Source organism: Callithrix jacchus, chromosome 6 (assembly GCF_049354715.1).
Source record: "Callithrix jacchus isolate 240 chromosome 6, calJac240_pri, whole genome shotgun sequence".
Classification (NCBI taxonomy): domain Eukaryota; kingdom Metazoa; phylum Chordata; class Mammalia; order Primates; family Cebidae; genus Callithrix; species Callithrix jacchus.
In genome coordinates this window covers 85,672,324-85,699,048 of record NC_133507.1, presented here as the reverse complement: position 1 = coordinate 85,699,048, position 26,725 = coordinate 85,672,324, and the positions used below count along the sequence as shown (strand labels likewise).

The following is a 26,725-nucleotide window of genomic DNA, read 5'->3' as shown; positions in this document are numbered from 1 at the left end:
ATATGACAGATAACTTTCAGTATTCTAGACTTAACTAGGAAGCAAATTTTGCATTCAAGAATAGAGAATAACTTTGCAAACCCAAATCAAGAAATCTAACCACCCTAATGAAATGAATTTTGTTGTAAAGCTAAAATGATTACATACTATATTCCTTAACTTAATGAGAGAAAAATGTACCTCTGGTCTAATAAGTTCCATATTGTTAAATGTCAATGTTAGCATCTCTCTTCATCGGTGTTATCAAAAATTTAATGCTAATATTGTTTTACTGAATCTGTGAAGAGATTTTACTATTTTTCTTTTTCTTTTTGGAGTTTGGGGTGTGTTAGTGTTTCAGAGTTTGGTGTTGAGACTGTATGTATTTCCAAAAGATAATACTGAAATAGTTGATGAAATTATAATCAGAGTTCTACATCCTCAACTCTTTATATCCAAGAAGTTTGCCATTTCAAAGAAAGACCAGAAGTTTTAAAAAAATAATTATGACAGGAATATGAGACTCTATCAACACTATTAAGATCTGTTTGGTTAAACAGTTACCTTTTCCCACATGAACTATTTTTTGATCAATATAAAGTATGGTAAAGCATGGAAAAAAAGCAAAATTTGAGATACTTTTGTAGGTTGACACATGTGAGATAGTATATAAAATTAGCTTAAATATTCAAACACTGTAAAATGTGAGGCAGATAGGATATCATCTTCGAAGAGGATATAGTGAAAACAATACTTGGAAATGACAAATAGTCAATATGGACATAACCTTTTCATTTTAGAGAAACCTTATTGCCCAGACAAATTTAGTAGTAGTGTGTATTTTACTTCTAACGATTTAGTGACTGAAGCACTTTGCCTTTTCCATCATATTCTGATAATAAAAGCTCCTATTCTGTGAACATTTTACAAATTTTTTTTTTTCAGACTGAGTCTAGCTTTGGTTCCAGGCTGCACTGCAGTGGTGTGATCTTGGCTCACTGCAACCTCTGCCTCCCGGGTTCAAACAATTCTCCTGCCTCAGCCTCTTGAGGAGCTGGGATTATAGGTGCACCACCATGCCCAGCTCCTTATTGTATTTTTAGTAGAGACAGGCTTTACCCTTGTTGGCCAGGCTGGTCTCAAAGTCCTGACCTCAGTAATTTGCTGGCCTCGACCTCTCAAAGTGCTGGAATTACAGGCGTGAGCCACTGCACCTGGCCTACACTTTTTAATCATCTGATTTCATGAAGAGTTGTTAACTACTCCCAGCTAATGCTAAACAGGAGGTGTCCAGGTTCTTCCACAGGCACTGTTCCCAGGCTCAGTTCCCAGGAGCCCATATTCAGTGGTTATTTAATAGCTTTGAAATGCCATTCACCTGTGGTCTATTTCACCTTTCCCATGATTCTTAGGGAGATGCTGACCTCCATTTTGAAAACGGAAAATAAAAGCCACAGATCTATGAAGGTCTAAGGCGAAGTTCAGAAAAGCTGTATCGACTGTTGAGACCTGGCGACTTGTTTAAATTTCATTAGCCTCACTTCTATGAACTCTCAGGTAAGCACTCTATTAACTTATAATTTTCCTGTGAACTTTATAAAGCAGAGGAAAATGGCCGACATGGCAAAGTACTTGGTTAGAGTCCAAGGTGCAGTGTTGGTAATTAGCTCAAGGGAAAAAAAAGTCAGAGTCAGGCTGCTTGCTGGAAGTTTGAGTGCAAATTTGACAAGGAAAGGAAAACGGATAGCACTCAAGTGAGAACTAGCTTAACACTTGAATTCAGAAAACTCCAGAGTTCCTCCTTGTTAAGTCCTGCAAATAAAGAAGAGGGTGAGAAAGAAGCGATTCTTGAATATTTCCATGGAAATAGCTGTTTTTTTTTTTTATGACTTTTTAAAGCCACTTTTAAGCTATTGCTTTCAGTTTACTTCAGTGCTCTCACTGAAGTAAGCTTAGAAAGAAATCTTTGATATGCCAGATCAACCAAAAGTTTAAGAATATCCTTTTGTGTCTCCATTTATAATGCAAATAGTAAGTTGGTGTTTTGGGTTCATTTCACCATGGTCTCTGAAGTGGGTTAACATACACAGAATGAGGAAGTGAAGGGAGTCCCAAAGAGAGCACATCTTTGATAGTTCAATAATAATAAAAAAATGTATTTAGTTCTTTTTTTAAATACCTTTCACATCCTAAGAATATGAAACATAAGAGGAAGATCTAAGAAGAATAAATTGTGGTTGCCCTCTATGTTAGCTGAATGACTAAAGATATCATATTTGTTCTATGAATTATCCACTACTTAAATATTCCTTAAGTCTAGCCTTTATGAGCTCATAAAAAAGACTTTGCTTATGTGTCTAGGAAAGCCAGTATCTTTATATGCTGTCAGAACTAAATTTAACATACTGTTTCAATATAACTTTGAAAACCAGCAGATATTTTGTTATAGAAAGCAAGCTAGGCAAGCACCTTAAACCCATGTTTACATTTTAGCTTTATCAAACATAAACATTTCCTAGTTGCAATAGTTTTAAAAAGTGGTAATCTATGCTTGAGAATGATGGAAAGCGACGGAATTCTGGTTGAAATAGTATTGCCACTGTACTGTTTTATTCATGAGAATCTCCAATCTTTTTTTTCATATATACTAAAAAAGCCAAAATTAATTAATGTCAGAAACACAAATGAGGATTGGCAGTGATCATCCATCCATGCTGGGGGAGGGAAGGCTGGGTGCTCTGTATGGTGTAAACTCCAGATTGCATTTCCCCACTGAGCACCTCTGTAAAGCCTCCCATGCATTTGGAAGCTTCAGAATTTCTTCTGGGCAACTAAAGTCAAATATAATTTTTGACAAATCCCAACCCCTCCCTCAAGGCAACCAAGAGCAATAATGTTTCAGGAAGCTCCAGCTGAAGTGTTAGTAATAACCATCAAATAAACAGAAGTTTTACCATCTTCTGTTTCATGATTTAGCTTTTTCAAATGTAAACAATTTATAAGGAAAAGGGTGAGCCGTGTTGGATATGAGAAACAGAGAAAAATTTGGTGGGAAAAATCAGAGGCATTCATTGTCAGGAGATAGAGTTGGGACGTGCCTATGATTCCAGACTGGGTAGACTCTTGTCTTCATCCTTCCTCTTGTGTTATAAGTATCACTTTTTCTCCTCTTTCCTTCCCTTCCTTTCTCCTCATTCTCTCTTGGGCGTGGACTTCTCTTACCTTTGCCTCTCTCAGGGACCTGAGTTGACAGCCTTCTCTGCCCAAGCCACTCCCCCTACTCTTCTCCCACTTGGCCTAGCTGAGGAACTGCTGTTTCCCAGGCACCCTGTGTGCCTTAGCTTTGCCTGAAAACCTCCGGTGTGTATTTCTTAATGGCTATATTTTAGGAGCGAAAAAGTCTCCCAATGACCCCCTTTCGTTTGTTGTCTGATTTGAATTAAGCTGCACAACTCTGATTAGAGACAAATCTTTCTTTTTTCCACACTGCTGCTCTTTCTGCTGTCTCATTTAACACAGCTGGTATAAAATGCTAGAACTATTTAGCATAACAAGACCTATTAGTAAAAGTGATGAGAAAATGCCATTAAAAAGGCAAGAAATATATCCCCTGTAGGAGATGCTGTTGTTACCCTGCTTAGATGCCCTTCAGTGCCTGGTACTTGCTTCCCCCATGCCTCCTGTCCAAGCTGCTTTGAGTGTGGCTCATGCATAGCTACCTTCTTCCCTGGAGACTTGTCCTCTGGGAAATGACTGACAGGGACAGGGGTCAAAGTAGTGGGGAGCTAATGAAAGACCAGCATCTTTACCTCAAGGTGGACCTAATGCTGTGTTGTGATTTGTGCTCCAGAACTTCCAAATCAACTGAAGCTAGCCTCCAGCTAAGCCTACACTTGGTCAACATTCTTCCCCTCTCATCTCCTCCCCTTCTCCTGAGAACACTCCAATAAATCACTTGAACAAAAACGTTTACCTCAGGCCCTGATTCTAAGGAATCTCACCCAAGACATATTTTTTTAAATTAAAAAAAAGTTGGAATTATTTGGCTAAATCTTAGTATACATGAAATGACCAAAGATGGAATTGGTATTGACCCAAAGCATTAGATTTGGCAAAAACGACACAAAAACTTAAGATATTTTGTAGCAAAACTTAAGAACTAAAGCGATATTATCTTTTGCCTCATGAAAAAGGGAACTATCTTTTGAGGAGTTGCAAATATTTAAAATGTTATTAGCCTCGAGAAATTCCATGAGATGGACTGCAGCAGTGTCTTGATTACTTACGTTATGACTGGTTTTACAGTTTCCAAAGTAGTTTCAATTACATGACCTTGGGTCAATCTCATGACAATCATGACAAATGAGATACTTATTAGCTGCATTTTCCACATATCAAGATTGTGTCTCAGAAAAGTTAAATGGCTTGACCCTGTCTCATAGTTAGTAGTTGGTGCTGAAACCCAGGTTTCTCTGAGAAATATGAGGGAATATTAGGAATAAACCAATTTCTTACCTTTATCATAGGTGGAGTTTTCCATAATTCTGTTATTAAGTCTATTAGGGTTGCACTTGTGCATAGCAAGACCTATTTGTAAAAATGATGACCTAGACTTAATCTTGGTCAAAGTCGTCCTTTTCCTATTAAATGTGTGCATTATCCATTGTTGCATAACAAACTATCTTAAAACTTAGCCGTTTAAGACAACAAGCACTTATTATCTCATAATTTCTGTGGGTCCAAAATCAGTAGGTAGCTTAAGTGCCTCTCTCTATCTCAAGGGCTCTCACAGCTACAAATAAGGTATTGGCCAGGATTGTGGTCTCATTTAAAGGATCAGCTGAGGAGAGACTAACTTCAAGCTCACTCAGTCAGTTAAAAGGATTTGATTCCTTGGGAGCTTTTGAACTGCAGGCTCCATTTTCTCACTGGTTACTGGCCAGAGGCCATCCTCAGTTCCCTGGCATGTGGCTCTTTCCATAGGACAGCTGACAGTATGGCAGGTGGCATTCTACAGAGTGAGTAGGCGAGGGAAAGAAAGAAAAGGTGAGCGAGGTGGAATTCAGAACATTTTTGTTACTTGATCTTGGAAGTGAGAGCCCATCAATTTTGCTGTATTCTCTTGGTAAGAAGTGACTCCCTAGGTCCAGCCCACACTCAATGGGAGGGTATTACACATGGACATGCATACCAGGAGCCAGGGAGTCCTGGGAGCCATTTTAGAGGTTGCCTATTGCAGTGTGTCACTTGGCTTCCTCATCTACAAGGCCTGCAATTTGATCCAACCACTGTTTTCTCTATAAGGAAGCACTGGATTATTTTCAATATGGTAATTTCATGGGTTTAGGCATATGTGCTGTAGTTTAATGTTCTTCTCACTTGTTCTTCCTCCCACCCACTCTTCAATTTCTCTTCTCCTTTTGCTCTTCCTTTCTTGCTTCCTCTGTCCTCCTGCTTCTGACTGTACTCACTTCTCTTTCAGGCTCCCTGTTTTCTCTCTCCTCCCTTCTCATGCTCTCACGGTCACCTTCCTTTCAGAATCCAAATTCTCTGTATCTGTTCCTGCTGCCATGGCCCTTGTTGCTCCTCCATCTGCTCATAGGGACCATGGCCAACCAGCAATTTTAGCTGCTGGCTCTTAAGTTTCTAAAGAAAGTGATTCAATTCAACTCTTGGGTCTAGTCTTTCTACCAAGTTCCTCTAGGAAGATGACACCATGATGAAGTGAGACAAAGTGTTTTTTATAGAACATTGAGAATCCTGTTTTAGAAGGTGGGGGGAGGATTTTCTCTATTTCTCCATGCATAATGTCAGATCTGAATTATATCTAGTGTTGTCTTGTGTGTTTTATGTTAAATTATTTAAAAAGATATGATGATGAGAATGATGATGATGATGTAAGCTAAAGTACACCATTGTATCCCTTATCTAAAATTAGTTGTTTAATCCTGATGGTAGTGACTGCAGCCTTTATCTCTACTTCCAGTATCTAGAATCATCTGAAGAAATAAATGAATGTAGCCCTATAACAGAACTAAGTAGATTGGATAGGTTGGCAGCTTTAGCAACTGAAGATAGAGTAGAAATGGTTTTCCCCAATCTTATGTGAAATCCAGGGAAAATAGTAGTAGTATCGATATTTCTAATTTTCAACCATAGATGATGCTGTCAAAGAAAGAAGACAAATTTGACCCAGCAGAGAGCATATTTCATATGTGGGATTTTTGTGCAGTAATTAGCCTGTTTTGGTCTAGGATGACTGATAGCAATTCTATGGCCCATTTTCCTGATATTAGGCAAAGGTTCTTGGGGCAAAAATGTGATTAGAATATGTTCAACTTGATGATATGTATGTTAAGGCTATTGGCACATACCAACCAATTTTATTGCATGACCTATTGCTAGAAAACATCAAAAGTGGGGGTCAAATCATTTGAAGAATAGTTGTTTAGTGAGTTAGAATGAATGAAGTCTTCAGTGAATACCAGCATCAAATTCTGTCCTAGTTTGTTGCTTGTCATGCCCTATTCTCCATCTGGGATGCCCCAGGCACTCTTTTTGAGGACACTTGACCTACCAGTCATATTTCAGAAGCTACTGATTTGGTGCTTACTGATTGAGTTTAGACTCCAAGGAGTCAGATTGCTGGATTACATACAGACTAATGACCCATCAGACGCTAAAGGCAAAAGCTTAAAGTGCACTAGTGAATTAAGCCACAGCATTGTCGGAAAGGAAGAATTTATTATGTCATTAAACTTGATTCAATAAGTTTTGCTTCTTTAGATACACTTCACTGAGGGAAACGTAAGAAATTAATTTGAAACAAGTGTTATTTTTCTTCCACTTTCCCAGGTAAATGATATTCACGTGAAATTAAGAGACAGAGTATTTCATTGGGATGAAAAGAAAGCCATTAAAATGAATAATAAATTGTGAAAACTGGGCATGACTGCCTAGCCAGCCATGTACTACTTCTAAGTTCAGAGACTTTAGTGCTTCAGTTAGTAAACACAGAGGAAAACCGGGCTTGCCTAATTTGATGACACCCTGAGTGAAGTTTTCAGGGCTTTGCATAAAATCTCAGAGGCTCATTGATGTAAAGATGTCAGCAATAATCATGGTTGATGCTTAGAATTTAATGTGAAACTTAGAATGGGCACAAAAAGGAACTCTCAATGGAGGGTTTCTGCTTCAAATTTAGGACTTACAATGATATAAAGAATATTCTCTTAACGTAAAGATTATCATAAGACATAAAACATAAGCCATTTGGTGTTGAATCTTTCTACACATACCTCATACCTCATGGTTGCTTTATAGCAATAAATAAAATGTTTATAAATGGTAACCTGAGGATAATTGAGAAAATTGCAGAGTGTTTGTACCTTATGTAATTTATCAATCAAAGTACTCTGACAATCCTCTCAGGCATTCTAAAATGAATCTCAGTGTGTTAGAGGTAAATGGTAAAACAAAACAAAAAAAAAAGAAAAATTTATCATATCTTAGTGTCAGTTCTAATAATGGAGGGACTTTTAGTACTTATGTTCTAGGGAAAAAATATATTTTCTATTAGTAATTATTATGCAGTGAGATTAAATAACGGATGTTGGTCATTGTTTTAACTGAAAACATTCCATAGCATATGACTTAAGTCAAATAAAAGAAAACAAACTACAAGGAAGGTCTCTGTCCAAGGAACTAACTATTCTAATTTCATTAGTATTCTGTCCTGTCACAGGCTAGGCAATATTCTATGCCCTAGATGAACATAGGAACAATAAGCAAAGCAGATTTTTTTTCTTTGATTCACTCCTAAAAGGTGATGGCTTTTTAAAGTATTACAAAGTAAGGATTTTAAAGTTCATCTGATTTGGAATTTTCTCTTTTTTCCTTCTTTCTTGCTTCTCTCTCACCCTGTTTTCCTTCCTCCCTCCTACTCTCTTTCCTTCCCACCTCTTGCTTTTTCTCTCATGATGGAGTCACAAAGGTTATTTTTATTTTATTAGTAAAATTGTTTTAATATTGGACCATTACCAAGAATAACAGACCAAAACATCTCCCCTTCTAGTTATTCAATATGCTTAGTAATGCAAAGATTATATATATATAATTAGCTTTTCCTTAGGATGAACTTAAGGCAAGACATACTTTGGGAGGAAAGAAAAGCTGATGTGGAAAATTTGTCTGCTCTTAGTAGAGCTCCAATCTTCCCAAGAGTTACCCCTTCCCCCCTCCCCCTCCCCCTCCCCATTGCCATAATTCCAAGCTGAATGTCTGGCTTGATTTCTGTGTCAGTTACTTATTTGCCAAGAATAGAAGGTTATAAAAGGAGGTTACAGACCAAAGTTACCATGGCTGCCTACAGAGATTTCCTAAAGAACCATTAGGGCCTACTTGGGAGTGTCAAAAAGCAAAACAATTTCCACTCATAAATACCATTAAACATCTTCATGTATTAGAGAAACTAGGTTTTAATTCATATCTTTACACTTGTGGTCTTGGTACCTACCACATTGAATTTATTGTGGAGGTTAATTGAATAAATGCATATAAGCCCTTAGAAGAGTGCAGGGAAAAACACTCTATGTTCTCTTTCTTCGTTCCCCTCTCCTTCCCTCTCTCCCCCGCTTCCTTCCTTTTTCTCTTAGTGCTTCTCAAGTTTTAACATTCATTAGACTGACCTGAGGATCTTGTTAAAATGCAAATATTAAGCCAGTAGGTCTGAGGTGGGCTCCGAGATACTGGATTTCTAACAAGCACCCAGGAGGCCTCACCCATGAATGGCAACCATTTAGGTAGTGACTTAACCTGGTTATTTAGTCACAACAGTGCCAATAAGCCTGTAAGGTTTTAGTTCTGACTGGGTGATGTTTGTATTTTACTAATGGTCTAGAGGCCTATGTGAGAAAAGTTGCACAACATTATTTTATATGTTTCTGGATCATAAACTCGTTTGCAATATGAAGGATTATGTGATGGAGTATATGAATAACTGTAAAGTGTAATCCATGATCTAAAGTCTACCCTATAACTCCACCAACCCTCCAGGTGATTCTTATTTACCCTTTGGGACCCATTGAGGTATTTGGGAGAAATGCGTACTCTGTAGGAATAAAATTTGTTTTGTAAATTCAAAAAACATCTGGTTTTGGTAAATTCAAAAACATATCTGGTTTTATTAAAAGAAAGTTTTCATGATGAAGCCTAATTGGTACCTCCCTAAGAAACCTCTTAAGGATTCTATACTGCAGGGAAGGTATTTGGTGAGATCCAGGTGCTCTTCCTGATCAGCAGTAGGTAGCTGCTGGAACACTGATTGCACTGTTATTCATCCTGGCACAAGCTGTGACCTGCCAACCTATGTTACCTGTACTGTTTATTTCAGGTACTCAGTTGTGAGCATTATGCGCAAGCCTTTTCTCTCTATAAAAGTTTCATCCATTTTTTTTTCTGCGTTGCACGTATCCTTAGATATCATTAGGAACATATCACTCTGATTTAGTGTCTCTTCTTGCAGAAGAGAAACATTCTCTTTCCCTTGATTTTCTATAGCCTCAGCTTGTTTGTACTGGTTGCTAATATAGGGACAACTTAATATGAAAAAGCAAACCAAATAAAACTTGTGAAACAGTAGTATTTTTTGGTCTGATCGTGAGTCTCTAATGATCAATGAATATAGAGAAAATACAAGTGGGAATTAAAATCTTAGAATAATTTCCTTCTAGAAACAAACAAAGAAAATCTAGCATTGCAAAGATCAAGAGAAAAAAAATTCAATAGCTCTGCTACCTTGTTCCTGAGTGTCATATCCTTAAATCTATCTCAAATATATTATTCTATGGCCAGTCACCTACCAGTTAACTATTTCGAATGACCATTATAGAAATACAGATTTTCCTATCACCTGTGTATTTTTCACTATGCTAACAGCTCACCAATCCAGGATGTGGATCAAATATAATCAGAAGATTGTTATAAATAAGGAAGCAGCTACAATGCATATGTCTCATGCATGCAATAAGTGTGTGTACCTCATTCATTGACAGCAACCACAGACCGTCACTCATTAGGAATTTAGTTTTCTAGCTTGTATATCTGGTTTTCTGGCTAACATTATCTTAGAAGCAACAAGTTAGAAGAGAATAAAGGTTGTTTTAGTATAGCTTGCTTTAAGAGTGGCATGGCAGCTTCTGGAAAGGGAGATTTTTTGAAAAGCCTGCAAAAAGTCAGACACAAAAATGGAAAAAGAAATTTTAATCTTAATTATTTGTTCTGGAGGCAAATGACTATCATATATTGGGGCTATATTACAAAACAATTCAATCACTAGTGGCGATAATAGTGGTCTAGAGTAATTAAGACATGCTAAACTTGTCTATGATTTGTTCCTATTTTGGGAACTAGGACATTTACTATATAGTCTTAAAACATTTCTATACCAATTATTTTTAAAACATGATAGACGGTTTGTTTTTTAAAGCCATGGATCTTTTTTTTGATGTTGCTAGATAAGTATTAATGTGTTTTTAATTTAATTTTTTTTCAATCTAAAGAATAGAATGAATTATGAGTGAAAGAGGATTAAAAGTTTCAGTCCCATGAGTATTTTAGTTTTCTATTTATATTCAAACTTTTATGGAAAATTAAATCTTATTCTTTTCCTGGGAATGGAGTAAAATGGAATTGGGGAGGAATTCTGACTGAAAGTTGGAGTTTTCAACTCCACATGTCTGCAAACAAGATTTTTGAGTTAATATTTATCCTGCACCTTGATACCTTCAGGTAAAAAGTACTGTGCAAATACCAAGCCCTGTGGACTCTGGAATTTTCAATCCTTACAATTTGCTAACAGCAAACCACTCAAGAGCTTGTTGGAGAGGTGGCTTCTCATGCAGAGTCACCACAGCATTGGTTTATGCTGGTGACAGTTCTTACCTGTTTTCTTCCTCAGACTGTAGCTAAAGTTTTACATCACCAGTGACATAGGCTATTGTTTTTCTTCAGGATACTTTGGCAGAAACTTTAGGTCTGAATAGCCTAGGTAAAAATTATTTGTAGTCAGGTCCCATGAATTTCATAAATAAACCCTATACCACCTGGCAATGGTTACATAAAAATCAAAGTTTGGTCTTGCCACTAGTGCCTGACTGTAACAGTAGCTGCCTCTCTGAGGTGGGTCTGAGATGTGCGCCAGGCCTTTCTTTAACTGTAGAGCTCAGGCAAGGGAAGGATGCTCTAAAGAATCTTTATGAGCTGGTGTTATTGCAGAATGAGGTGTTTATTTATTTACATATATATTTTTGTTTAACTGGAAGATAATCTGTAATGTATAAACACTGCTCAGAAGGTAAAATAGTACAGAAGAAATCTTTCTTACTTCTGTAACAGTTCAACAGTTTAGGTAGTAGCCTGTCAAACACTGAACCAGTGAATTTTGATAGGATGTAGAATTAACCACTTCAGTAAGTGAAAAATAAACTAGTAACACACACACACACACATACACACACACACACACACACACAGTCTTACACATTCAGAAACACAGGTTCTTGCCCCAAACTTCACATAGAAAACCAGGTTTAAAAGTCTTATGAGAAGGGACTAACATTTTAAAAGTTAGATGCAGGCTATAAGGAGCTGATATTAATAAGTAAGTGACAAGTTAATAGTGCTTGCATAGATATAGAGGTTTAAAGACTTTACCAAAATGTAAGTCCCGATTCTGTGTCCCTGTTTCAGTCGTGGCTCCCTTTTCCCCATTCCACCTCAGAAACAGAATTGTTTTCTCCTTCAGATAAAAAGAGTTTCTATACATGTGGTCAAAATACCAGAAATATATATTAGGAAGCTTCAGGAAATCAGGAGGAATAATTGTTATAAGTGTAACAGTTAACCTAATGTGTAAGATATGGCAAATACTGCCCCAGTCTCCCCATTGCACCTCCTCATCCTGTCCCTCATCCCACCTGAAATCATATACACAAATGAAGAGAATTTTTGTTGTCTTTGCTTTAGGGTACCCACAGATCATGATCCTTTTGCTCACTACAACATTTTAAGTGTTTTCTTTCTCCCTGAAGATTTTTGTTCCCAACACTATTTGCATGCAAAGCAGTTGATCTTTCAGGCTTTTCTCTATATTGTTGTCTCTGAATCTTTCTAACATTGCAATGGTAGCTGCTGAAGCTTGGAGTTGCCCAGGTGGTAGTTATTAACTGACGTGTCATGGTTCATGGTGAACAAGCTAGGTCAACAAACTTGTTTTTCATCATGGCTGAAAGGAAGCTTGTTACCTATTTGATAATGCTTCACTGAAGTTCACCTATTTCAGGTAGATTAATAGCTTGTTCAGGGATGAGGAGCCCAGGGGCCCTGTTGTAACCGTGTGCTGTAGGTTCAAGGTTCAAACTTCAGAAAGTATAAAAGTCCTTGTTTTTCTTCTGCCTATTTGCCAGTGCATGCCTTGGTGAACTTTTATACTTGGTAACACTTGAACAATCACAGGTTTGGTATCTTATAGTCATATTAGAAGCTATGTTATATAATTAAGAAAGATGCACCCTGTTAGTACTTTCTAGATTGGAAGACTTTTCAATTTTGAAGAACATGGAGTTGGTGGGGGTTTAAAAAATACCTGTATATTCCTGACCATTCACTAGGAAAAAGATTAAAATCTCTCTAAGGTGAAATATTAAATTCCAGACAAATCTATAAACACTATAGGTAAGTATTAGATTGAAGTAAATAGATGAGAAAAGGCTGTTCATGTCTGGACCAATTCACAATGGTGACAGATCAATAATTCCTAAAAAGGAATGTCTATAAAATACATTTGTACTACATTAAAAAATTTGTAGTAAAGTATTTACTGAAAAGTTTTCTTCTTTTTTAGAAAGGGGAGTTTTACTGCATTTAAGTCATTGATGCAGTGGATCAGTGGGCATGAAAGACATACCAGCTGGCTCTATCCATCTGAAGAAGGAACTTCAACCTTACAATGTGATTCTTATGAATCTCAATGTAGCTGAAGTCCCAACTCAGATTTTTCTCCTGAAGCATTTAAATTCAACTCTACTATTTGAAGATTAGACTACAGTGGAAATATTAATGATGTCTCTGTACAGAGAGCAGCTTGGCAATCTTTTAAATTGATGGATTTCTAAAGAAACTCTCCATTTAAAATAAGGATCTGATATTTGGATCTCCTAACCAGTCTGAAATGTAGTTTACCTACATAGATTGGCTATCTAGGAGCTTGTAAACAAATTCATAAATTTGTCATGCTGATTATAGTGTTGGCAAACACAATGGCTGATCATGTTATAAATGTTTATCAACACCCGTACTCACCCACCTGCTAAGAGGTGCTATGCTTTAATGAAATTGTTTGAATATCAAGGCTGGTTGCTAAGATACAATGTTCTTGTTACCAGGGATGTGATGCTTGCAGATTTCTGTTATCAAATAATGATTAGAGATGTGCTAACCTCAAGGTGCTCAGTGCAGTGAAAGGTTTACTGAGCTACAAATTAGTAAACTGTCTGCTTGAGCAGGCACTGGCAGAAGAAACATGTGCCTCATCCATACACAACTGGCATTTAAAAGAAGACAAGAGAGGACAGGGAGTGTGGCCATAAAGGATGGGTCCTTGAAAGTTTGCCATGGAAGGGTTTTACCTACTCCATTGCCCAGCCTGATACATCTTTAGCCAGCCAGGGAATTTGTTGAAATCCATTGCCAACAACTCTTTTCTTATGAAAAATCTGTTCTTCACATTTCTGTTAATTGGTTGTTATGGAATTATTAACATTAAACACATCACATCTTTTTGTGAGAAATAAAAGTAAACAAAAGTGTAATCCCATGGACTGGAAATGTATTTTAACACAAACACATTTTAAAAGATGACACCAGGTTTGAGAGACCTGTTGGTGTAACTGTCATCTTTCGTGTGATCAGTTCTGCAACTAATGATCATAAAATGTCATATAAGTTTTTTATATTGAGAATTTAGTCATCCAGAATATTTAATATATCAAATATCAATATGTGAATGTTGGAATGTTTCTTTTTGTTTTCATCTTATCTCAAATAGTACAGTGGCAATGACCAGAGCCATGTTGCCACATTGGTCTGATAGTTCATCTTTTTAAATTAGGACCTGAATTAGAGTATTGCACTTACACTGGGAAACTTTGAACACAACACTTTCACACTGAAAAAAATCTGTGTGATTTTATGTCAGTCCCTATAATTCCTGAGTGTTCTACTCATAACTTGTAATGTTTCAGAAATGTGTGGGCAGCTGCACCTCTAGTGTCATGTGTAACTTTTAATCATTTTACTTTAGAAGAAATTTCAGTTATTAGGATCACAGATCTAATGGATAGTAAATTGACTCTTGAAAGATCCCCTAATAAAAAAGGAAATTGTAGGTATATTTTAAAAATGAAAGTGATAAAATAATTTTAGCTATAACATCTAGACTAGTAGATCATGAATCCTGGGAAGAGTAGAGACTGAGTCTGTTTTTGCTCACCACTGTCTGGCCATTCCCCAGAAGAATGCTTGCACAAAAGAGATGTCCTGTTAATGACTGAATGATACCTAGCTCCAGGAAAAATTCACTGCTCTACACAGCAGTTACTTAAGAGTTTTGTCAAACTTTCCTGCCTTTTTAATAGAGTACGAAAAGAGCCGAAGAAAAATACAACACTATTTCAACTTTATGATATAGATGTTATATATTTCAATTTTACAGATGAGGAAACCGAAAGAATAAGCTAATGAATTTCTCAGTGTCACATAACCAAAGTGAGGCAAAGCTGAATTCAAAACTCAGGTCTTTTGAAAGCTAAGTCCTGTTTCCAGGAACCCCACCTGCCTCTATTGTCAGAGCTGAGTGGAGAAGATGGGGCTAATGAGTAGATGTGGGTAAGAACATTTAAATTCAGCAAACATTGTTTATCTACTTGGTCTCAAACATATAGATAGTCATGTGAAGATTAAAAGATAATTTATAAAGCCTTTGTCCATAAGAAGTTGTCAGTTTATTTGTGGAGATATGATAGGTTGATTACAGAACCAGTGGACCAAATATGAGTGTTAGGGAAAATATGTTTAGCCTGAACTCAACCAGTTGAAAGGATAGGTATTTGGTTCAAAGATGTGGCTCTGTTACCAGTGAGATCTAGGTTTGAATTCTTGTTCTGCCACACACTGGCTATGTAAATTCAGCCAAATTTCTTAACTCCTGAAAGCTTTTCTCTTTTTGTTTTAGTTTTCTCATGGATCACATTAGGTCAGGCAGGTAACATGCTTCACACATAGTGAGCAGTCAGTACATGTAATTCATTTCTCAGACATACTCATTGTCTCTGCCCTACAGAATTGAGCTTTCTTACACTTTCTCTAGCTCTAAAATGATTTCTAAAGCTTAAATTTCTCCTCTTTAGTGAGATGCTTCACTTGTTTTTATACTGTTCAAAATTGAGTTCAGTAGAACAGATTCATATTTATTGATGAATACAAAAGAGACATTGTAAAAATATTCCCATGTTCTTCTTATCATATGACATTTGCACTTCAAATAGATTTATGAGCTAGCACGTGGTTAATTATAGCTATGCGGAGATGGATATGTAAGTGTTGCCTGGGCGTGTTTGTGCTGTCATGGTGGGAGTGACCAGAGCTGGGTGGGGTTATCTGAAGATTTATACTTTGCCTACTCATGGAACACTTCGGAGGCTTTAATGAGAAGCTAAATCTAAATGTCAGAAGAGGTATCCAAAGTCAAGATAATTAAAGTTACAATGTGACACCCTATTTCAAGGAAGAAGGAGTAAGCAAACAAACAACCCAACAGACCTCTTAAGGTTTTTAGGACTATTGTGCTAGCCAGTGATGCCACATGTACTGACTTTTCTTGGAAATTAACCATTGTTGATTTTAGCAGCACATCTCTCTACTTTCTCTGATTTGTTGTTTTATCATAATTCGATGGTGTTTTCTTTTTTCTGGGCCTTCTCAGTGCTGTACTTGCAGAGTATTTTATCTTTTGTCTAAATAAGAACACTAAATATTTGGCCCACTGGCTCAGAAGCCAGTTTATCTAAGCCAAAAATTGTCTCTACTGTCTAATTTTTAAGACTGTATTTTAAAATGCTTCTTATTCACTAGTGAGAAAATTACAAAATGCACTATTAAAAAAACATGAGGTTTGTGCCACTTAGAGAATGTATTCTATGCACCAAAACACCCATTGTTCATATTTAGAGATGCCCCTAAATATAGATGTACTGAACTACCTACATATAATTCAGATCATGTCAAAGCACAAACCCCTCTCAGTGTGGGGTAGTGTGGGCATTTTGTTATCTACAGCAGCTGTTGCCTCTTTTTGAGGGTAAAAAACCTACTCCTGTTTAAATTTATGTTGCATTGAGCAAGTTGTATCACTTGTGATTATATGTGGCTCAGCTGTGTCACGTGGCGTGACCTGCTATAACCTGCCTTAATGCAGTCCACATGTTGTACTGAATGACACACATTAAAACATTCCACTTCTCCACGGAACTGTGTGAGCAGGTGATTTCTCTAAATGGCAGACACTCGCATGCTTGCATTTTAAACCTCCACCAGTTTAGCTAAAAATATCTACAAAAGCCCACCCAAAACATTTCCCATGGTTATTTTTGCAAATCGTTGGGTGACTTACAAAGAGCAGGGAGGGATGTATAAGAGGAAGTTTTAAATTATTTACATAATTTGATAGAACGGTGCCTCCGTTAAAAAATCTACTTTGTGGAAGTCACAAAAAAGAACTTTACTTCACATAATCAGAGTCCTAGGGAGGGGACCCAGTCATGTGATTATTAGCTTGCTACTGCTTGGATTCCGGCAGCTTGGTGATTATGTTTCTCATCAAGCTAAATGTAAAAATAATGAAATAAAGGTTACTATGTCCCAGCAAACAACCCTCATAGGAATGCACACTATTTTTACCAACATTTTTATCCCTCCTATGTGAGAACAGAGGACACTATTTGTCCTGAATTCACCTTGAAGTGTTTGGTCATCAGTGATAAAATTTTATATTGAGCCACTGGTTAATTTAGTTACCAAAGGAACACATTAGTAGCACAAGTTGTAGCAGAATTCTTCTTTGTTGTTAAGCAAACTAACCTAAAAGAGGTCTAACATATATATAGTCCTGGTTTTTCCAGCACCATGATCTCCTCAAGTGAGGCAATTAGCCAGTTGTATGGCATGGAAAAGAGATCGGAGCACAATGAGCCAGCACGGGTCTGGGAGTTGGGCATACTGCTCAAATCCCAGTTCTAGTTCCAGCATGTACTAGCTGGGTGACCCAGTGCAAGTCACTTAACCTCTCTGAGCTGTCTCCTCTTTTAAAAAATGAAACAATAACATTATGCATACTGTAGGATGGCTATAAAGAGGAAGTTAGATAAATTATGTGAAATGTCGTGTAGAATGTTTGATATATAGGAGGCCTTCCAAGCAAGTGAGTTGCTGTTAGCTTTGTTCAGTTCAAATACAGAAAGATAAAACAAACAACTCCTCTTAAGTAATCTGAGTAAAATAAATGTACACATTTACAAGAGACTCTGAGATCTCCTCAAGATCTCCTCCTCTGTTTTTTTTTTTTTTTTTTAAAGACATGTTTGAGGCCCCACTTATTTTCTGAGAAATCTTGTTACAGGTTTTAGAGCTTTTGTTTCCATTTTCCTTTATTTTTTTCTGAAGTATTTGAAAATATGAAAGACCAGAAGACAAAGTGCCATAGCAAGGAGAAGAAAGAAAACATTTGCTTACTTGAGATGTTAATTTTCATGATGTAATGTATAGAGTTTTAGCCAAGTGTTGCCAAGATCTCCAATATTGTTCAGCTCGCTGAAGACAAAATACCAGGTTAATTGAGCCTCTCAAGAAAGGTAATTATTTCTCTGCAGAGTACCTACTAATGATTAAATTATTATTATTTGGAAAGTGCATTTGTGCCAAGATATGTCCATATTGGTAGGGACATAGATATAATACAGCAAAATCACAAATCTGGTGAGTTGGATTTGGTTGATATTTAACATAAAGTTGAATGGGAAATGGCTACTGTATTGAAACATTTACTCTTTGCTTCTAAAAAAAAGATATAATTAACTTAACAGTTATGGTTCTTTCCTTCAAATAAGGGTATAAGAGTAAAGGTGATACGGAATGGTTTTCAGTCATTTCTGAGGCTATAACTTTACCAATATTACCAACCATTATTTTCTCATGCGCAGATGAAGTTCATATCTTCCCTGCTTTTAGTAGTTTTCTGTTTTTTTTTTCTTTGACATTTGAGGGACTTTTCTCAAGTTAAATATAAGGTTTTTCTGCTTTCCATATTTATATTTTCTTTGAGCAGCTTATGTTTTTTTTTTTTTTACATTTTATATAGCATGTTCTAGAAACAAATAGTTTCATGTACTTTAACATGACAAAATTGAAATTAAATAGCTGGCTTGGTAGCTGAATCATAGTAGGTGTTCAGTTACTTCATCCTGAATGGATGAGAAAATGAAGTAGTGATTTAAGGAAAGCGGTGTGAAAGAAAACTATGGTTTGTAATGAGTGCTGTATGCCATTGTAATTGTTATTATACTTCTTATAGTTATGGTTATGCTGCTTTGATTTTGAGTTTTTATTGTCACATGGAGCCTTCCATTAGTATAGACAATTCCTAGATTAATAACAAACTGGATAAAACCTTCACTTAAAAAAATCTGAATTTGGCTGGGCATGGGAGCTTACTCCTATAATCCCAGGACTTTGGGAGACCGAGGAGAATTGATCACTTGAGCCTAGGAGTTAAAGACCAGCCTGAACAACATGCTGAAACCATCTCTATAAAAAATTAGCTGGGCATGGTTGTGTATGCCTATAGTCCCAGCTACCTGGGAGGCTGAGGTGGGAGGATGACCTGAGCCCAGGAGGTTGAGGCTGCAGTGAGCCGTGATTGTGCCACTGCATTGCAGGTAGAGCAACACCCTGCCTTGAAACAAACCAAGAAGAAAAAGGAAAGACAGGATAGTTGGTGAGATGGAAGTGACTTTGCCCTGAGTTTTACATGTGAACATGTTATTTTACTCCCAGAGTGTTATGCGCAGGTGGTAGTCTGAGTTTCATAGTAGGGATCACTGTGATTTTTCACTAATAAATCACCTTAACAGAAGGTGATTTAGCACATGTGTTAAATATATGAGGGTAGGAGGTTGAAAGTTTGGTTTGGGAAACTGGCTATAATTTGAAAATAGCTTCCTGTTAATGTCTGTTTTATATAATGCATCTACTAAACCTTATCAATGAAGTGGTAGAATTGTTACCTCTGTTACAACACAGAGGTAGAATTGTTTCTGAATGGGAAACTTTGGTAAACATGGCTACAAAAGTACATGGCTACAATTATAATTTCTTTTTTTCAGGAATGCAATTTAAAATAAATAAGGATAAGCATTCCTTTCATGTATCATCTTGTCTGAACCCTTTCTTTTACAGGCAAAGAGAATGAGATGTAAGGAAATTCTATTACTTGTCCAAAATGGCACAAATAGTTTACGGCATAAAACGTCAACTGAGGTTTCTTGACTCCCAGTCCAGTGCAATTTTCAGCACATGACATTGCCTCTCAGTTTATTATGAAATAGCCAAATGATACCATTTTCAATAGCAATGTAGCCTTTGTGCTATACTTACTGTCTATCAACACTGAGAAGAAGGAGGACTAGGAAATTCAAGAAAAACTAAAATAAAAGAATTTATAATGTGACTGAGATTGAAATAATACTCCAGTTAGAAAACAGTACAAGAAGGTACATACCTCATACTAACTTGTGCTTACAGAAACCAAATTGTGCAATTCATATTGAGAAAGGAAAAGGCTGGTGGGGAAGTGAGACTTAATGTAGAAAATGGCTTTTGAAGGGACAGTAATGTTTGCATAGTTGGGGAGGAAGAAGGATATCCAATTAAGGGGAAAAACCTGATGTGAAAGTATGTAAACTGTAAAAGAGCCTGTTGCACTGCTGGCTGGGCAGTAGCCAGGGGTTTGGAAAAGGGAAAACGGATTTTGATGTGTAGAGACGAGTGAGATTTAATTATGTGGTGTGTTGGGAAGATCATAGGCTTCAGAGCCAGATATACCTGGGTTTAAAGCTGCATCCATCATTTAATAATTTGGCAACTTTGCACAAGTGACTAAACCCTCTGAGCTTTGCTTTCCTCTTCTGCATACTAAACATAATACCCACAGAACTGTGTCAATTTAATACATAAAGTGTTCAGTGGGCCGTCTGCATAATAGGGGTACAGTATAGTACATGCCTCTTTACCTTCTTCCTTCCATTGGTTTTTCTCTAATGCATGGCATACAATTTTAAGAAATACATATCAAATATGAAGTATATATCAAATAATATATATGAAATATGTTAACAAATATATATAAAGATGAGACAGTCACTATGTTTGTGCTGGGACTATTACAGAAACAGTACAGAGGTCTGTCCAAGATCAGAAGTATATTCTGTAGCAGCACTAAAAAGTGAGAATGACTGGGCCATCTATCTAGAAGTATACAAGCTTCACCAAGTTAATTTTTAGTCCAAAGAACTAGACTAAGTATTGTGGAGAGAGATGTTTGATTGATCTTTTATTTTAGCCAAAAATTATTTGCAGAGCATGACACAAGTACTTAGCCAAGATCTATCTGCAGAGCATGCCATAAGTACTACATTATGTATCCAGAAGGTGAAATTTAATGATTCCAAGTACATGGATTACTTTTATAGAATAGTCAGCTTTATGAGCACTTAACGTCTATGAAGTGTATGTATGAGTATTCTGTGGTTGATATGCTAATTCTTGCTGCTTGCTAATTGGAAAAGTGTGCATAAGGACATATGAATTGTGGGAAGGGTCCTATTTACTCTGAAACGTTAAGGAACTTGTATAGAAAAACATTGATTCAATTCAAATGGATTATAATAATGGGAACAATTTTGGGTGAATTTTAGGGTTTCCATAATTCCACAAATTAGCCTGGTCTGTCTTTTTTGGCTGATCAATATCAGTCTGTATTTTATTGTCAACACCAGTTCTGTGGGGACAATCACTGCAAGCATGCATTGGCCACATCATATATAATTAGATGACAGTTTAAAGATTTGGAATGACACCTGTGGCTTGTTGATACATAAAACAGTTTTCCCATGGATCTTGAAAATAGTAGGTTTTAGGTACTCTTACTCATTCCCATTTATGGCTGTGAACCTAGATTTTTTTTTTTTTTGACCAGGGCTATTATATAATCCTCACCCTATTTAAAATAATGAAAATAATTGAACGAGTGCTATCAAACAGGTATCAATGCAATTCGGCCACACTGATTTCTTATATCAAAAGGCCCATATTTAACAAAGGTATAAATGCAACTTAAAAAATATGTGAATTAAGGATTGTAAGAAAAGTAAGTTAAAACAAGTAAGAATAATTTCAGTTTAGAAAACCTTAACATGGCAAATTTCTTTTGTTCCTATAATTCAGTTTTCCTAACATTTTCTGTAACACATGAGTCCCTGAAGGTGAGGCACACCTGTCTGTAGGTCTTTTGGCTCTGTGTATACATATTCCATAGTTTCCAGAAGTTACAATATGATTATGTGTTTGATAATCTTATCTAATAGGCATTGTTGTGGTAAAGAGCTTTCCCTTTATGGAAAGTAATGAGACCACATTTGTTCCTTTTTCACTTTTTCATTTGGATGATGTAAATGCAGGTGGTGCCTGGGGCTCTTGGGGCCATCTCTTTCTGGCTTTATATGTTGAAGAAGTCATATCAGATTTCAGTGTCAACTTTTCAATTTTATTCAAAGATTTTGACATTCAGGCACTTGGCAGACATATCTTGTCTTCGCAGAGGTTATTTTTAAATTAGGAAAGGGGTGAACTGATGAGTAGTGCAAAGAAAAAATATGTTAATAGATTAAATACTGAAATTTATGTTTCTTTCTTTCAAGATTGTGCATGGTGGTAACTCCTGATCTTGAAGCAGAGAAGAATTTTACCATTTTTTTTTGGTAAAATTGCATACACTTTTATTTGCTCACTAGTGTTTTTAAGATACACATTTTTCATGTTTTTCTTTTTCTCAAAACTCTCTGTATATATTTTCTCTTCGCTTTCTAATATATTTTCTACCAGACACCATATGGTTACTTCCCAGACTGTGGGCTTCGCATTTTAATTTAGTTTACCTTTACTGCAGCATCATTATAATTAAGAAAAAAAAACCCCAAAACTTAGGGATTTCCTATGTCCCAGTAAAAGAAGGATCAGCTAGATTGTGCTGGTTAGCAAAAACCTTCACAATTCTCATGTCTTAAAGAACAAGGTTGGCTGGGAGTGATGGCTCACACCTGTAATCCCAGCACTTTCGGATGCCAAGGCAGGCAAATCACAAGGTCAGGAGTTTGAGACCAGCCTGGCCAATTGGTGAAACCCTGTCTGTGCTAAAAATACCAAAAATTAGCTGGGTGTGGTGGCACGCGGCTGTAGTCCCAGCTACTTGGGAGCCTGAGGCAGAAGAATCACTTGAACCTGGGAGGTAGAGGTTGCAGTGAGCTAAGATCATGCCACTGCACTCCAGCTTGGGTGACAGAGCAAGACTCTGTCACAGACAAACAAACAAACATACATCACTTAGGCTCCTTGCCTGTCATAGATCAGCAGAGGTGTTCTGCTCAATGTAATCACTCAGGACCCCATGCTGATGGAGCAGCCACCATCTTGAACATTTTCAGGCTTCATACAAGAGGAAAAAAAGAGTTCTGAGAGGTTGTGAACTAGGAATTAAATGGTCCACCCTATAAGTGGCACAGCTCGTATTTACAATACATTACACAGAACTACTCACATATTCCTATATAACCCAGGAGAGCCAGGAAGTACCATTCTACCATGTGGTTGGAATGGGGTGGGCTGGAACTGCCTGAAGTGCTACAGCAGGGAGATTGCTGGGGTACCTTGATGTTACTTAGAGGTTATGGGTCTCAGATGGAAGCATAACGAGAAGCTTGGCTTTGTTTGGCACCTCTGAAGATGACTGGCATCTGACAGAGTCTACTCTCTAGCCAGTGAAGCGTCACCATGCCTTGCACAGTGTGATTTGAACTCCCAAATATGCAGTTCTGTTCTGGCTCCATTCCAAGAGTGGCGACAGCATCACATAATGTTGTTAAACACAGGCTTTGGAGCTAGAGAGTCCTGGATTTGAAACTTCAAGTCTATCATTTACTGTCCAAGTCTTCTTTCGAGAGTTATCTAATTCTCTGAATATTAATTTCTTCATCTTTAAATTGGGGATAATTATAATATCAATAAATACCATGTTTATTTTTCACTCCTTTCCCCACATTGACAAAAGTAGAAGCTTTATGAAGGCAGGGATTTTTGTCTATTTTTGCCACTGATTAATTGCTAAGTTGTTTAATTGCTCTAATACATAAAAGGTACTTAGTTTTTGTTGAATGAATAAATAAAAGCAGAGGGTTTTTATAAGCATCAAATGAGGTCATATATCTGAAATCCATTACACAGTGACTGGTACATATTTAGGAATCTGTAAATGGTAGCTATTACTTTACAATTCTGGAAGAAAAGTAATAGGTTGAGGTTTGCAGATAATTAGAGAAATCTTTCCTTGGTCTGTTTATAGCAAGATATATTGCAGGGAAGAGCCAAAGTTAAGTAAGCTGTGTGGTGTGTTTGGAGGTCCAATTTGATTTCAAATTCAAGAAATATATTTGTATCCTAGACAGCTTCCAGAAATCTGGAACATTCTTGTGACTGGCATTGTTTTGCAACTCTCTGGCATATTTTGTTACTTTTCTTAGGGTCAAGACAAACTGAAATAGAGTTGCATCCAGTTGGGACTTCTCCAAGGGCCATGGGTTGGTTGACATCTGTAGTCTCGGATTTGATAATTCCTTCTTAAATCATCTGACCATCCTGCCATCTAGCCATTGAATTCAATATTCAGTAAACATTGATCAAATACCTACTTTGTGCCAGGGAGTGAAACTTTCCTGCAAAGTTTCTTCTTAGTGTGTTTTTATTTCCTGATAGGGTAGCAGAGATTTTAATTTTAGTATTTGAAGTAATGACAAAGATCCATCGTTCAGATTACCATAGAACCCTTCTGGCAACTCAAATGTCATATTGTATGACAGTGCATTCTTTCCCATAGAATGATTATGTATTTTGTACAGATTTGTGGGAGAATAAACTGAACTAGAAATCCAGTGAAAATTCTGGCAGATTGAGTGATTGTTTTACTCACCCTCCTGTTGGCATCACTTGTGGACAAGGGGTCTGCCCTGATTAGCACCACTACTAAATTTTTGGTGCTAAGTGTAGTTAAATGTCATATCAAGAGTTTAAAACTTGAGAAAATTTAGGAACACATTTTTATTTTGAATATTTGTAAATTGGCATAAATACAAAAAAAATTCTCTGCTGTATTTATTTATGATACTTCTCTGTTGAGAAACAATAATCTTCCTGCTTCTTAATCTAAATTGAACTGCAGTGTACCAATAAAACAAGTCACAACATAGAAAGTAAATTTTCTCTGTATAAATAATTAACTCTTTAAGATTTATTGGCCTTTCTCCATTTCCTCTTTTCTCTGAGTGGTGTAATCCAAATAAAATGTTGCATTTATTCTTGTCTGATAAAATATTCATAAAAGAAACCACTACCTTTGAATTTGGATTAAGAAACTATGAAGAAAACATGATTATGAAAGTTCACCCTTGTGGTAACTGCTACCTAAAGCCCATTAGCTGAAACCAACTGTCTGCAGAAAATCAACTTTTACTTTACCTTTGTTTTTGTTCTTGGTTCTTGTTAAAATTTTCATTGCCTTTAAATTACTACATGATTTTGAAACAAACAAAAGCAAGTGATTAATTTGTGTTTTCATACTATATAGGCTACAATAAGTAAGCCAGGACTTAGTTAAAAAAATCATCTTAAATGATCTGAGTGGCTTTGGAAATAATGAGGAAGATCAGGAAAGATTTCTCAGTCCCAGATGAGCAGATTTTGCTGCTGCTTAAGTAATACTTAGAGTTGAGATTTTGATCTTTTATGATTGTTTGGTGTTCTTTGTCATGTGGAGGAAAACGTATCTGAATCGATGCTCAAGACAAACTCACTGCTTTGCCCTTTGTTTTTTCCTGTGTTCATGTTTATGTGTAGAACAGTCAGTTTATCTTGGTTTTGGCTCTTATTCAGGCTAGAAGATTCCAACAAGACTAAGAATATTGTGGTACCCAGTTAGGAAACTGAGTTTACTGTGAGAAAAGTTCTGTTGTTAGCATTCTAAAAACTACAATGTCTATAATGATGGACAGAACACAGTAAGCGTTCTTAAGAAAGGTAGATCTCAATCTCTGATGCTATTTTCGCCCTTTACAAAAGATCTAAAATGGATGATTGTATAGCCAATCACTTGATTGTTTTTTTGGAGTATGTCAGTTGGAGGAACAAATACATCTTTGTACTCTGGTTCATTTTATAATAATTTTTAAATTTTATAATCCTCAGTTCAAAAATGAAACCACCTTTCACCTGCAAGGGAAAGCCTAGCAAAAGAATCGCTGGGTCACCTCTGTTGCTGATAACATTTTTGCTGGATAGTGTTACACATATGTGTTAGTGTGTGGTTGACACATTATTTTTCTTGAGAAGCTGAATATTTTGCTTTGAGATCATGCTCTTTTAATTTTTCCATATAACAATTTGGGTTCTTTTATAAAATAATGATGAGAGTAGAAGGTAGCAAAGTAAAGATTTTCACCATGTAGGTCACTGATTATTTTACTTGAAATAGGTTAAGTCACAAAATTTAAAAGTCTGGGAACCAGTGAATTGAACAACATTAAACCTGGAAAGAGGCCTTCTATTTCAAGTGCAGCTAGATTCTTCCCTTCTCATTTCGGGGGCTGATTGTCTTGGTGAGGCTCAGTATCATCACCTGTCCTATCCCAGCCTAGTCAAATAGTATTGCAAGGGTTAGGGTCCATATATAGTGTTTTAAAGGATTAAAAAAAAAAGTTAAATTTGACTAGAACAGCAAGCCCAAAGAGGATCTGAACCAACAGGAACTGACATGGCTTTTGTAGCTGAAGTGTCAGCATTTGACTGCCTTGTTGTAGGGTAGACACATTTTAGTGTTAGTGTCAGGGTTTTGAGTAATTCTTATTTCCTGACCTGAATGAGTCCCTGAGTATTTCAAGACAGTTTTCCTTTACGTATTAGCCTGTGGTTGAGTATTATTGGATGAGTTGTTTAATTTTACTTATGAAATGATTACACTTACTGGTTAGACTTAGTGAACCCTGGAGCAAGTTGTAAAACTCTGTATATATGTGTGCATTACATATTTTAAATTAGGCATCTAATGAGAAAATTTGGTACAAGTGAAAAAGAAAAGTTTACAGTCTTCTTCCCAAGAAATGACAACTGTTAATGTTTCGTTACACACCCTTCTGGTCTTCTTTGTACATCTGTTTAAACACTTGGGATCATCCTGTATTTTACATTTTGTAATCTTTATTTTTGCTATTTAACAACATGTAGTGAATATTGCTTTATATCCTTTATCAATCTTTAG

The 26,725-nt window shown here is 36.5% G+C and overlaps 1 long non-coding RNA gene across 12 annotated transcripts in view; it reads left to right on the top strand.

The window, feature by feature from the left end:
* Positions 1 to 26,725, top strand: part of LOC103793805 (uncharacterized) — a 305,828-nt gene that overhangs the window by 140,147 nt on the left and 138,956 nt on the right. For all 12 annotated transcript variants that reach the window (XR_013518941.1, XR_004745014.3, XR_013518938.1 and 9 more), the window contains one exon: positions 1,392 to 1,536. This is a non-coding gene — a long non-coding RNA (uncharacterized LOC103793805). The remainder of the gene's footprint in view (positions 1 to 1,391; positions 1,537 to 26,725) is intronic.